Genomic DNA, 13,003 nt, shown 5'->3' with positions numbered 1-13,003 from the left:
GACATCCAACCACAAACCATTACCAACATGGAACTCACCTTAACAACCGGGATCAGGCCAGCGGTCACCAACCCGGACACGGAAGCCTTAATTAAAAACAATGCACATAATTGGGCACAAACAACAGTCAAAATACTCAGAGATCATTACAATAAAGCGCTGCAAACTGAAATTAGTAAATTGAGTGTCTTTATTGGACAAAACTGGCAGGACCCGTTCCAGGTGGCCTCGGCGTGGGCCAGGACACACCTGGGACGCAGATTGACCGCCGAGACACTTCGGCTGGCCGAGGGTCTGGTGATCTCGATCTGTGTCGACGCTCGTGCCGTGGACGAGGGGGGGAGTCCCGCACGATCGCAGCAGACGGGGTCACCAGTCCGCTTGGACCCGTCCAGCACCCGAATGGTGGTGGATGCAGTGCACCCCCCGGTGCAACCCTTGCGGCCCCTGCCGGGTCCAACCCTGCCGGTTCAAACCCTGCACGCTCCTGCGCGCGCCACGGTGTCCACCATGCCGCTGGCGGTTCCAACCCTGCACGCTCCTGCGCGCGCCACGGCGTCCACCATGACCGATCCGGTGGTCGGGGACTGGTCCCCGGTGGTGGAACCGGTTCCGGGTCCTAGGGGACCTGTCACCCCGGTCCCCTTCCCGGTTTTGTCACCTTCTTCTCTGGCCACAGCACCATCCAGGCCCCAGAGAATGGCACGACCCCAGGAGCCCTGCAGCAGTCCTCCCGACAATTCCATTGTCGAGGCTCCCCTGGTCCCGCCACCCGGGCCGCATTCGCGGGTCGAGACCGAAGTCAGGGTCCCTCCTGCGGTCTCGGACGCGCCACCGCCATCTGGGGAACAAAATCCATTAGTTCTAGTCCATGTGGCGGACAGTGCACAAGGGACGCCTGGCCAGCCAGACACTTCCAACTTCCTACCTGAGCAGCCGGCGTCATCCCCTCAGGTGCCTCCAGGGTGGTCCCAGCTGCCCCCTGACACGCCTCCTAGTTGGTCTCAACTTAGTTCTGGCCCACCGGGACCACCCTCACCGACGGCCTCCCTCCTGGACGCGCCCCTCCCGGACGCGCCTCTTCCGGACGTGCCCCTCGTGGACACTCCTCCTCCACGTACTCCGGTTCCTGAAGCGGGTCCCAGCTGGTCCCAATTTTTTTCGGGAATCCGGAAAGGGCCTAGAACCGGCACTTCGGCCTCCCAGCCGACAGAGGACACAGATACCACTCAGTTAAACACACCAATTAGTCCGCGTAGGGGCCCTACCAGGCACATTAGTACAACGCGCAAATTAGTTGATTGGCACCTGTCTGTCGACAAGAAGGTCCTGGTGATTGGTGACTCCAACATCAGTCGTCTTCCACCTGTCCGTCTCCAGGACCTTCAGATGGACAGCTACCCAGGCGCCAACTTTCGGCATGCAGAGGCCATCCTTGAAAAAACAAAAATTAGTGTCGAAGTGGAGATGGTAGTGTTATCTTTCGGCCTTAATAACAAGGAACAAAATCCGAAGGCCACCACCTTTAAGCAAATTCAAAGGGCCCTCAAGGTGGCCAAAACGGTCTTCCCCAACGCCGAAATCTTTATCCCCCTGATTAATTTCTCGGAAGCCCTGCCCGAGGAACACAAAAACAACCTCCAAAAAATAAACACTTATATACACAAAAATTATCACTTCATCCCGGCACTCACCCATGATGAGTTTGCTACAGGAAGGGATAACCTGCACTGGACTGAGGAGACTGCCAAGCACATGCTGAAGCACTGGCTGCACCATTTAAACTTGGCGTCCCCAAAAACCCGACCTGTCGGGGGGGAAACACAAACAACAACAACAACAACAACAACAACAACAACACCACCACCAACAATAACATCGTAAACTTATCAAAACACTTTATACTCACCTCCTCGCAGCGCTCCCTCCTCGACAAAGGCCTCACTTTTGTCCCGTCCGTCAACCTCAGTCCCGAGTGGCACCATCAAGTCAAATACGACCTGCAGGAATACCATAGGAGTATTAAATTGGCAGTGTATTATGAAAAGCAAGGGTCCCTCGGGCCGCGACCTTTCACCTCGAGGTCCGAATGGGAGCCCTCACCGGGTTTGCTACCTCCGGAGGTCCACATGCTGGTCCGGGCGGATCAACACCCATCGCTCCTGTCGGGTTGCGCCCTCACGGTGGCGCCCAACCTCACCCGGGACGAAACTGAGGCCCTCCACAGCCTCAAAAACAATAAAGACATTGTCATAAAACCGGCAGACAAGGGAAGCGCAGTGGTGATTATGGATAGGTCTCAATATGTCTGGGAGGGCACCAGACAGTTGAACGACACGACTTATTACTTACCTTTGACCACACCCATTTACCCCCAAACTATTCCCATGACAGACCACATTATCAAAAATTTGCTTAAAAAACGATTTATTAACGACAAACAAAAGACTTACCTTTTGGGCGAAGCGGACCCCCGGCCCCGCAGGTTTTACCTGCTCCCCAAAATACACAAAGAGCCACACAAGTGGAGCCGACCCCATGAAATTCCCCCAGGCAGGCCGATTGTTTCCGACTGCGGCAGCGAGACTTACAGAACGGCAGAATATATTGACTTCTATCTTACCCCGCTCTCTACCCGACATGACAGCTACCTTAAGGACACATACGACTTCATCGAAAAAATCAAAAACCTAGTTATTCCCCAAGATGCCACTCTATTCACCATTGACATAGACAGCTTATACACCAACATAGACATCGACCAAGGCATCCAAGCCGTAAAAAATATTTTTCACAAATATCGGGATGTTAGCAGGCCCGAGAAAGAACTCCTGCAGCTTCTCGATATTAACCTCAGAAGAAATGACTTTGAATTTTACGGCCGTTTTTACCTACAAATCAAGGGCACGGCCATGGGGAAGAAGTTTGCCCCAGCCTACGCGAACATCTTCATGGCCGAATGGGAGACTTCCGCCCTCGCTGCCTGCAGTATCAAGCCCCTACATTATTTCCGCTACTTAGATGATATCTGGGGGGTGTGGACCCACTCCATGCAGGAGTTTGAGGTGTTCCTCCACACCTTGAACACTCACAACCCCAGTATCACCATCAAATCCACCACTAGCCCTACGTCTGTGGACTTCCTGGACACAACCACCTTCAAGGGCCCCGACTTTGCCGCCACACACCATCTAGACATCAAAGTATTTTTCAAACAGACTGACACCCATGCTCTCCTCCATAAAAGGAGCTTCCACCCCCGCCACACCTATGCGGGTTTGGTCAAGTCTCAGTTACTGAGATTTCACCGGATCTGCACCAGGCGGGAGGACTTTGTTACGGCCATGGGGGTCCTGTTCGCTGCCCTGAGGAAGAGGGGATATTCTAGGTCATTCCTCAGGGAGCAGCACAGGTGCTTCCTGGACCCGAAGAAGCCTCCCCCTGGTCAATCCATGATCCCACTAATCACGACCTTTTCACCTGCGGCGGTACAGGTGGCCAAAAACATTAAGGACAATTTTAAGGCCTTCGTGGAAACTAGCGGCAGACTTCAGGACCACTACTTGGTTTCTGCCTACCGTAAAAATCCCAACCTGGGTGATTTGTTGGTTAGGGCACGGATCTCCTCTCCTAGAGATCCACCCCCGAGCCGGAGCAGTGCCCCCGTGCGGCACATCCCTTGGCTGCTCAACCGCCAGAACGGCAAGATCTTCCGGCCGCTGTGCAGGGGTGACGCTCACACCCAAAACTGCGTGTATGTCATCCTCTGCCAGCGATGCCATATTATGTATGTGGGTGAAACGGGTAACACCATCGCCACCCGTTTTCACCAGCATAAACATAACATCACTCGGCAGAAGAACACCACCACCCACCTGGTGCAACATTTTATCCAGCACGGGTGGGCTTCTGTCCGAGCATGCGTCATCCAGAGCAACTCCAGATGGAGTACCGCCCAACGCAGGCGGGCGGAACGCCTCTGGATTGTCAAATTGGGGACTGAGCATCCGGGGGGCCTCAATGAGGCGTGAGTGCGAGCCCGCTGGGCCATAGACGGACCGTGCACACCCCTCTTATATTCTTTTTTTACACTCTTTTATCGCCCTTCCCCCACCCCTTACCCTAACCCTAACCACTCTCCTTTTTCACTCCTAAAACCTACCCATCTCTCTTTTCTTTACACCTAACACCTACCCATCTCTCCTTCTCTTTATACCTAACCCTAACTCCTAACTCTAACCCTAACCCCAACCCCAACCCCAACCCTAACCCGCCTGTGCCTCTGGTCCACACACGGCTCGCGCTCCGCCCATTGGGGACCCTCCTGGTTCCACCTCTCATCCGCACCAATATACACATCATTTCTGGTAATAATACTTACCTCACTACTTACCTGGGAATCCGGACGTCTCTGGCGTAGGGGATGCCCCGGAGGTCCTGGTCTTCCCACGAGTACCTGTAAAAAACAATAACAAAATCAAAGAAGGAACATAGGACAACAACATCAAAAATACTTACCTTCATTGTCATGTCTCTCACCTTGGGTAACGGACGTGGTCCTTTACTCCAACGACGGCAAAAAGACACAGAAACAATACTAAAATACTTACCTTGGTTACAGGGTCATGGACCTAGCTACACGGACGTACCCGGCGCAGGGAGTGCTCCGGATGTCCCTGTACTCCAACGACCTGAAAAAATACCAAAAAAATACAAAAATATTTAAAATCTCCAAAAAAATCAAAAAACCTAATAAAAATACAAAAAAATACTAAAAAACCTTTAAAAAATTTCTCCAAAAAAATATTTTGGACTTGTTCGAACTCCGTTTGGAGTCACAATTACAGTTTTTCTCGGCTCAGTTTTGTTGTGCTATTAATAGTGAATTTTCCTTATTTTTATCTTATTATTTTCTATTTTTGCCTATTTAATTTTATTTTATTTTATTTTATTTATTTATTCACTATTAATAATAATATATAATATAATAGACCATATACATGGTCAATGCTGTTACTGGGTGCCAATTATTGCTGCATGGATGATTTTAGCTGAGCAGTTTGCATCGCTCAAAACTTTTCTGTTTATTTTTCGCCAGCTACGACTCCACCTCACTCTCAGCAGCCAATCAGCCTCAGTCTACAGCCAACCATCGAACGAGCAACATCTCTCTCATTGCACACTAGCCGACGCTTTTATTTCCTATTTTACATTTAGACAAGTCTCAGCCTGAAGAAGGCACATTCGTGCCGAAACGTTGCATTATCAGAGACTTGCAATTTATTAGCTTTTCACCTTTTTCACTACTTTCTCTACCTTTCCTCCTTTCTCTCTTTTTTGCCGTGCGGAACTCTTCCCACGAGGCGAAAAGTCCGTCGACGATTCGCTAATTTACGTTCAGTTTACACGCTTTTATTATTTAATTTTATTTATTAAACTCCTTACCTTGGAGTATTCCATCGTTCTTCATAGAACCGCCCTTAGTTGTTTATTTTCTTTATATTATTATTTTTCCTTCGAAGAAGCTGGTCTTCTTCTTCTGTGGTTTTTTTCGAAGGACATCCGGTTTGCGCTGACGTGACGTCACTGAAGCGCGCCGGAGTCTTTCTATTTCATTTCTTTTCTATCGATTTATTTTTTCTTTCTACCTACCTACCTTCATTCCTATTATATTTTTACACACAAAACCTATTTTATATTATATATCATTGTCGGTTGTCGAAAAATGGCGGCGTGGCATGACGAGGAATGGGTCCTCGTCCGTCCTCGCGGACGTAAACAGCGATCGCGGCGCGAGATGACTCCGCCCCCTCGTCCTCAACAACAATACGGCCGCTATGATGATGGAGATTATCATTTTGCGGACCATCGTCAACAACCGCCTCGTAGGAGCTACGCGGAGGTGCTGCGTGGCTATCCTGCAGAGGAGGAGGACGAGCGGGCGCGCCTCCGCAGCGACACGCGTCGCTACGGCAACCGATCGCGTGAGAGACGTGACGTACGTGGTCGGGACTACCCCACACGCGACGCACGTCGCCGGGACTACCCTACACGCGACGCACGTCGCCGCGATTACCCCACACGCAACACACGCCGCCATGTTTACTCCACCAACAACACACGTCGCCAGGGCAACGCCTCTCGTGACAGGAGTAACAGCGGCCGGCGTGGCAAGCGTTATGGTGCCCCACGGTGGGAAAATCAACACAATACATTTCAAAAAAATAAAAACAATTTTTTCAGAGGCCACCAACCTCAATATTTCCAATATCCTGCACATAATAGACCCCAAAAAAACAGGGTAAATTTCAGACCTGCACACTATGAGCCTCCCAATCCCAGGAGGACTTACAGGACTGACAAACCTGGTTTTGGACGGGGTCAACGCCCCAACATTACCAGGAATGTTGACACTAACCGCCCCCCCAGGGAAATTCCCCCTGACAATCAGGATGTCGATTTTAGCCTCAAAGCTAAAATCATTTATAACATTATTAAAATTGTGCACCATCAAAATAATGTTAATAAAGACATCCAACCACAAACCATTACCAACATGGAACTCACCTTAACAACCGGGATCAGGCCAGCGGTCACCAACCCGGACACGGAAGCCTTAATTAAAAACAATGCACATAATTGGGCACAAACAACAGTCAAAATACTCAGAGATCATTACAATAAAGCGCTGCAAACTGAAATTAGTAAATTGAGTGTCTTTATTGGACAAAACTGGCAGGACCCGTTCCAGGTGGCCTCGGCGTGGGCCAGGACACACCTGGGACGCAGATTGACCGCCGAGACACTTCGGCTGGCCGAGGGTCTGGTGATCTCGATCTGTGTCGACGCTCGTGCCGTGGACGAGGGGGGGAGTCCCGCACGATCGCAGCAGACGGGGTCACCAGTCCGCTTGGACCCGTCCAGCACCCGAATGGTGGTGGATGCAGTGCACCCCCCGGTGCAACCCTTGCGGCCCCTGCCGGGTCCAACCCTGCCGGTTCAAACCCTGCACGCTCCTGCGCGCGCCACGGTGTCCACCATGCCGCTGGCGGTTCCAACCCTGCACGCTCCTGCGCGCGCCACGGCGTCCACCATGACCGATCCGGTGGTCGGGGACTGGTCCCCGGTGGTGGAACCGGTTCCGGGTCCTAGGGGACCTGTCACCCCGGTCCCCTTCCCGGTTTTGTCACCTTCTTCTCTGGCCACAGCACCATCCAGGCCCCAGAGAATGGCACGACCCCAGGAGCCCTGCAGCAGTCCTCCCGACAATTCCATTGTCGAGGCTCCCCTGGTCCCGCCACCCGGGCCGCATTCGCGGGTCGAGACCGAAGTCAGGGTCCCTCCTGCGGTCTCGGACGCGCCACCGCCATCTGGGGAACAAAATCCATTAGTTCTAGTCCATGTGGCGGACAGTGCACAAGGGACGCCTGGCCAGCCAGACACTTCCAACTTCCTACCTGAGCAGCCGGCGTCATCCCCTCAGGTGCCTCCAGGGTGGTCCCAGCTGCCCCCTGACACGCCTCCTAGTTGGTCTCAACTTAGTTCTGGCCCACCGGGACCACCCTCACCGACGGCCTCCCTCCTGGACGCGCCCCTCCCGGACGCGCCTCTTCCGGACGTGCCCCTCGTGGACACTCCTCCTCCACGTACTCCGGTTCCTGAAGCGGGTCCCAGCTGGTCCCAATTTTTTTCGGGAATCCGGAAAGGGCCTAGAACCGGCACTTCGGCCTCCCAGCCGACAGAGGACACAGATACCACTCAGTTAAACACACCAATTAGTCCGCGTAGGGGCCCTACCAGGCACATTAGTACAACGCGCAAATTAGTTGATTGGCACCTGTCTGTCGACAAGAAGGTCCTGGTGATTGGTGACTCCAACATCAGTCGTCTTCCACCTGTCCGTCTCCAGGACCTTCAGATGGACAGCTACCCAGGCGCCAACTTTCGGCATGCAGAGGCCATCCTTGAAAAAACAAAAATTAGTGTCGAAGTGGAGATGGTAGTGTTATCTTTCGGCCTTAATAACAAGGAACAAAATCCGAAGGCCACCACCTTTAAGCAAATTCAAAGGGCCCTCAAGGTGGCCAAAACGGTCTTCCCCAACGCCGAAATCTTTATCCCCCTGATTAATTTCTCGGAAGCCCTGCCCGAGGAACACAAAAACAACCTCCAAAAAATAAACACTTATATACACAAAAATTATCACTTCATCCCGGCACTCACCCATGATGAGTTTGCTACAGGAAGGGATAACCTGCACTGGACTGAGGAGACTGCCAAGCACATGCTGAAGCACTGGCTGCACCATTTAAACTTGGCGTCCCCAAAAACCCGACCTGTCGGGGGGGAAACACAAACAACAACAACAACAACAACAACAACAACAACACCACCACCAACAATAACATCGTAAACTTATCAAAACACTTTATACTCACCTCCTCGCAGCGCTCCCTCCTCGACAAAGGCCTCACTTTTGTCCCGTCCGTCAACCTCAGTCCCGAGTGGCACCATCAAGTCAAATACGACCTGCAGGAATACCATAGGAGTATTAAATTGGCAGTGTATTATGAAAAGCAAGGGTCCCTCGGGCCGCGACCTTTCACCTCGAGGTCCGAATGGGAGCCCTCACCGGGTTTGCTACCTCCGGAGGTCCACATGCTGGTCCGGGCGGATCAACACCCATCGCTCCTGTCGGGTTGCGCCCTCACGGTGGCGCCCAACCTCACCCGGGACGAAACTGAGGCCCTCCACAGCCTCAAAAACAATAAAGACATTGTCATAAAACCGGCAGACAAGGGAAGCGCAGTGGTGATTATGGATAGGTCTCAATATGTCTGGGAGGGCACCAGACAGTTGAACGACACGACTTATTACTTACCTTTGACCACACCCATTTACCCCCAAACTATTCCCATGACAGACCACATTATCAAAAATTTGCTTAAAAAACGATTTATTAACGACAAACAAAAGACTTACCTTTTGGGCGAAGCGGACCCCCGGCCCCGCAGGTTTTACCTGCTCCCCAAAATACACAAAGAGCCACACAAGTGGAGCCGACCCCATGAAATTCCCCCAGGCAGGCCGATTGTTTCCGACTGCGGCAGCGAGACTTACAGAACGGCAGAATATATTGACTTCTATCTTACCCCGCTCTCTACCCGACATGACAGCTACCTTAAGGACACATACGACTTCATCGAAAAAATCAAAAACCTAGTTATTCCCCAAGATGCCACTCTATTCACCATTGACATAGACAGCTTATACACCAACATAGACATCGACCAAGGCATCCAAGCCGTAAAAAATATTTTTCACAAATATCGGGATGTTAGCAGGCCCGAGAAAGAACTCCTGCAGCTTCTCGATATTAACCTCAGAAGAAATGACTTTGAATTTTACGGCCGTTTTTACCTACAAATCAAGGGCACGGCCATGGGGAAGAAGTTTGCCCCAGCCTACGCGAACATCTTCATGGCCGAATGGGAGACTTCCGCCCTCGCTGCCTGCAGTATCAAGCCCCTACATTATTTCCGCTACTTAGATGATATCTGGGGGGTGTGGACCCACTCCATGCAGGAGTTTGAGGTGTTCCTCCACACCTTGAACACTCACAACCCCAGTATCACCATCAAATCCACCACTAGCCCTACGTCTGTGGACTTCCTGGACACAACCACCTTCAAGGGCCCCGACTTTGCCGCCACACACCATCTAGACATCAAAGTATTTTTCAAACAGACTGACACCCATGCTCTCCTCCATAAAAGGAGCTTCCACCCCCGCCACACCTATGCGGGTTTGGTCAAGTCTCAGTTACTGAGATTTCACCGGATCTGCACCAGGCGGGAGGACTTTGTTACGGCCATGGGGGTCCTGTTCGCTGCCCTGAGGAAGAGGGGATATTCTAGGTCATTCCTCAGGGAGCAGCACAGGTGCTTCCTGGACCCGAAGAAGCCTCCCCCTGGTCAATCCATGATCCCACTAATCACGACCTTTTCACCTGCGGCGGTACAGGTGGCCAAAAACATTAAGGACAATTTTAAGGCCTTCGTGGAAACTAGCGGCAGACTTCAGGACCACTACTTGGTTTCTGCCTACCGTAAAAATCCCAACCTGGGTGATTTGTTGGTTAGGGCACGGATCTCCTCTCCTAGAGATCCACCCCCGAGCCGGAGCAGTGCCCCCGTGCGGCACATCCCTTGGCTGCTCAACCGCCAGAACGGCAAGATCTTCCGGCCGCTGTGCAGGGGTGACGCTCACACCCAAAACTGCGTGTATGTCATCCTCTGCCAGCGATGCCATATTATGTATGTGGGTGAAACGGGTAACACCATCGCCACCCGTTTTCACCAGCATAAACATAACATCACTCGGCAGAAGAACACCACCACCCACCTGGTGCAACATTTTATCCAGCACGGGTGGGCTTCTGTCCGAGCATGCGTCATCCAGAGCAACTCCAGATGGAGTACCGCCCAACGCAGGCGGGCGGAACGCCTCTGGATTGTCAAATTGGGGACTGAGCATCCGGGGGGCCTCAATGAGGCGTGAGTGCGAGCCCGCTGGGCCATAGACGGACCGTGCACACCCCTCTTATATTCTTTTTTTACACTCTTTTATCGCCCTTCCCCCACCCCTTACCCTAACCCTAACCACTCTCCTTTTTCACTCCTAAAACCTACCCATCTCTCTTTTCTTTACACCTAACACCTACCCATCTCTCCTTCTCTTTATACCTAACCCTAACTCCTAACTCTAACCCTAACCCCAACCCCAACCCCAACCCTAACCCGCCTGTGCCTCTGGTCCACACACGGCTCGCGCTCCGCCCATTGGGGACCCTCCTGGTTCCACCTCTCATCCGCACCAATATACACATCATTTCTGGTAATAATACTTACCTCACTACTTACCTGGGAATCCGGACGTCTCTGGCGTAGGGGATGCCCCGGAGGTCCTGGTCTTCCCACGAGTACCTGTAAAAAACAATAACAAAATCAAAGAAGGAACATAGGACAACAACATCAAAAATACTTACCTTCATTGTCATGTCTCTCACCTTGGGTAACGGACGTGGTCCTTTACTCCAACGACGGCAAAAAGACACAGAAACAATACTAAAATACTTACCTTGGTTACAGGGTCATGGACCTAGCTACACGGACGTACCCGGCGCAGGGAGTGCTCCGGATGTCCCTGTACTCCAACGACCTGAAAAAATACCAAAAAAATACAAAAATATTTAAAATCTCCAAAAAAATCAAAAAACCTAATAAAAATACAAAAAAATACTAAAAAACCTTTAAAAAATTTCTCCAAAAAAATATTTTGGACTTGTTCGAACTCCGTTTGGAGTCACAATTACAGTTTTTCTCGGCTCAGTTTTGTTGTGCTATTAATAGTGAATTTTCCTTATTTTTATCTTATTATTTTCTATTTTTGCCTATTTAATTTTATTTTATTTTATTTTATTTATTTATTCACTATTAATAATAATATATAATATAATAGACCATATACATGGTCAATGCTGTTACTGGGTGCCAATTATTGCTGCATGGATGATTTTAGCTGAGCAGTTTGCATCGCTCAAAACTTTTCTGTTTATTTTTCGCCAGCTACGACTCCACCTCACTCTCAGCAGCCAATCAGCCTCAGTCTACAGCCAACCATCGAACGAGCAACATCTCTCTCATTGCACACTAGCCGACGCTTTTATTTCCTATTTTACATTTAGACAAGTCTCAGCCTGAAGAAGGCACATTCGTGCCGAAACGTTGCATTATCAGAGACTTGCAATTTATTAGCTTTTCACCTTTTTCACTACTTTCTCTACCTTTCCTCCTTTCTCTCTTTTTTGCCGTGCGGAACTCTTCCCACGAGGCGAAAAGTCCGTCGACGATTCGCTAATTTACGTTCAGTTTACACGCTTTTATTATTTAATTTTATTTATTAAACTCCTTACCTTGGAGTATTCCATCGTTCTTCATAGAACCGCCCTTAGTTGTTTATTTTCTTTATATTATTATTTTTCCTTCGAAGAAGCTGGTCTTCTTCTTCTGTGGTTTTTTTCGAAGGACATCCGGTTTGCGCTGACGTGACGTCACTGAAGCGCGCCGGAGTCTTTCTATTTCATTTCTTTTCTATCGATTTATTTTTTCTTTCTACCTACCTACCTTCATTCCTATTATATTTTTACACACAAAACCTATTTTATATTATATATCATTGTCGGTTGTCGAAAAATGGCGGCGTGGCATGACGAGGAATGGGTCCTCGTCCGTCCTCGCGGACGTAAACAGCGATCGCGGCGCGAGATGACTCCGCCCCCTCGTCCTCAACAACAATACGGCCGCTATGATGATGGAGATTATCATTTTGCGGACCATCGTCAACAACCGCCTCGTAGGAGCTACGCGGAGGTGCTGCGTGGCTATCCTGCAGAGGAGGAGGACGAGCGGGCGCGCCTCCGCAGCGACACGCGTCGCTACGGCAACCGATCGCGTGAGAGACGTGACGTACGTGGTCGGGACTACCCCACACGCGACGCACGTCGCCGGGACTACCCTACACGCGACGCACGTCGCCGCGATTACCCCACACGCAACACACGCCGCCATGTTTACTCCACCAACAACACACGTCGCCAGGGCAACGCCTCTCGTGACAGGAGTAACAGCGGCCGGCGTGGCAAGCGTTATGGTGCCCCACGGTGGGAAAATCAACACAATACATTTCAAAAAAATAAAAACAATTTTTTCAGAGGCCACCAACCTCAATATTTCCAATATCCTGCACATAATAGACCCCAAAAAAACAGGGTAAATTTCAGACCTGCACACTATGAGCCTCCCAATCCCAGGAGGACTTACAGGACTGACAAACCTGGTTTTGGACGGGGTCAACGCCCCAACATTACCAGGAATGTTGACACTAACCGCCCCCCCAGGGAAATTCCCCCTGACAATCAGGATGTCGATTTTAGCCTCAAAGC

General features: G+C 50.7%; 2 long non-coding RNA genes across 2 annotated transcripts; both read right to left on the bottom strand.

Moving 5' to 3' along the window:
- Positions 1 to 172: 172 nt before the first annotated feature.
- Positions 173 to 6,122, bottom strand: LOC133548013 (uncharacterized). The gene is made up of 7 exons (XR_009805701.1): positions 5,446 to 6,122; positions 2,078 to 4,691; positions 1,695 to 2,000; positions 1,524 to 1,614; positions 1,309 to 1,434; positions 929 to 1,199; positions 173 to 841 (listed from the first exon to the last, which is right to left on the bottom strand). It is a non-coding gene; the product is annotated as an uncharacterized LOC133548013 (long non-coding RNA).
- Positions 6,123 to 6,701: 579 nt separating this feature from the next.
- LOC133548010 (uncharacterized) lies at positions 6,702 to 12,651 on the bottom strand. The gene is made up of 7 exons (XR_009805698.1): positions 11,975 to 12,651; positions 8,607 to 11,220; positions 8,224 to 8,529; positions 8,053 to 8,143; positions 7,838 to 7,963; positions 7,458 to 7,728; positions 6,702 to 7,370 (listed from the first exon to the last, which is right to left on the bottom strand). It is a non-coding gene; the product is annotated as an uncharacterized LOC133548010 (long non-coding RNA).
- Between the last annotated feature and the right edge of the window lie 352 nt (positions 12,652 to 13,003).

This window comes from Nerophis ophidion, unplaced genomic scaffold, assembly GCF_033978795.1.
Source record: "Nerophis ophidion isolate RoL-2023_Sa unplaced genomic scaffold, RoL_Noph_v1.0 HiC_scaffold_331, whole genome shotgun sequence".
In the NCBI taxonomy this organism is placed as follows: Eukaryota; Metazoa; Chordata; class Actinopteri; order Syngnathiformes; family Syngnathidae; genus Nerophis; species Nerophis ophidion.
This window is presented reverse-complemented; position numbering and strand designations above follow the sequence as displayed.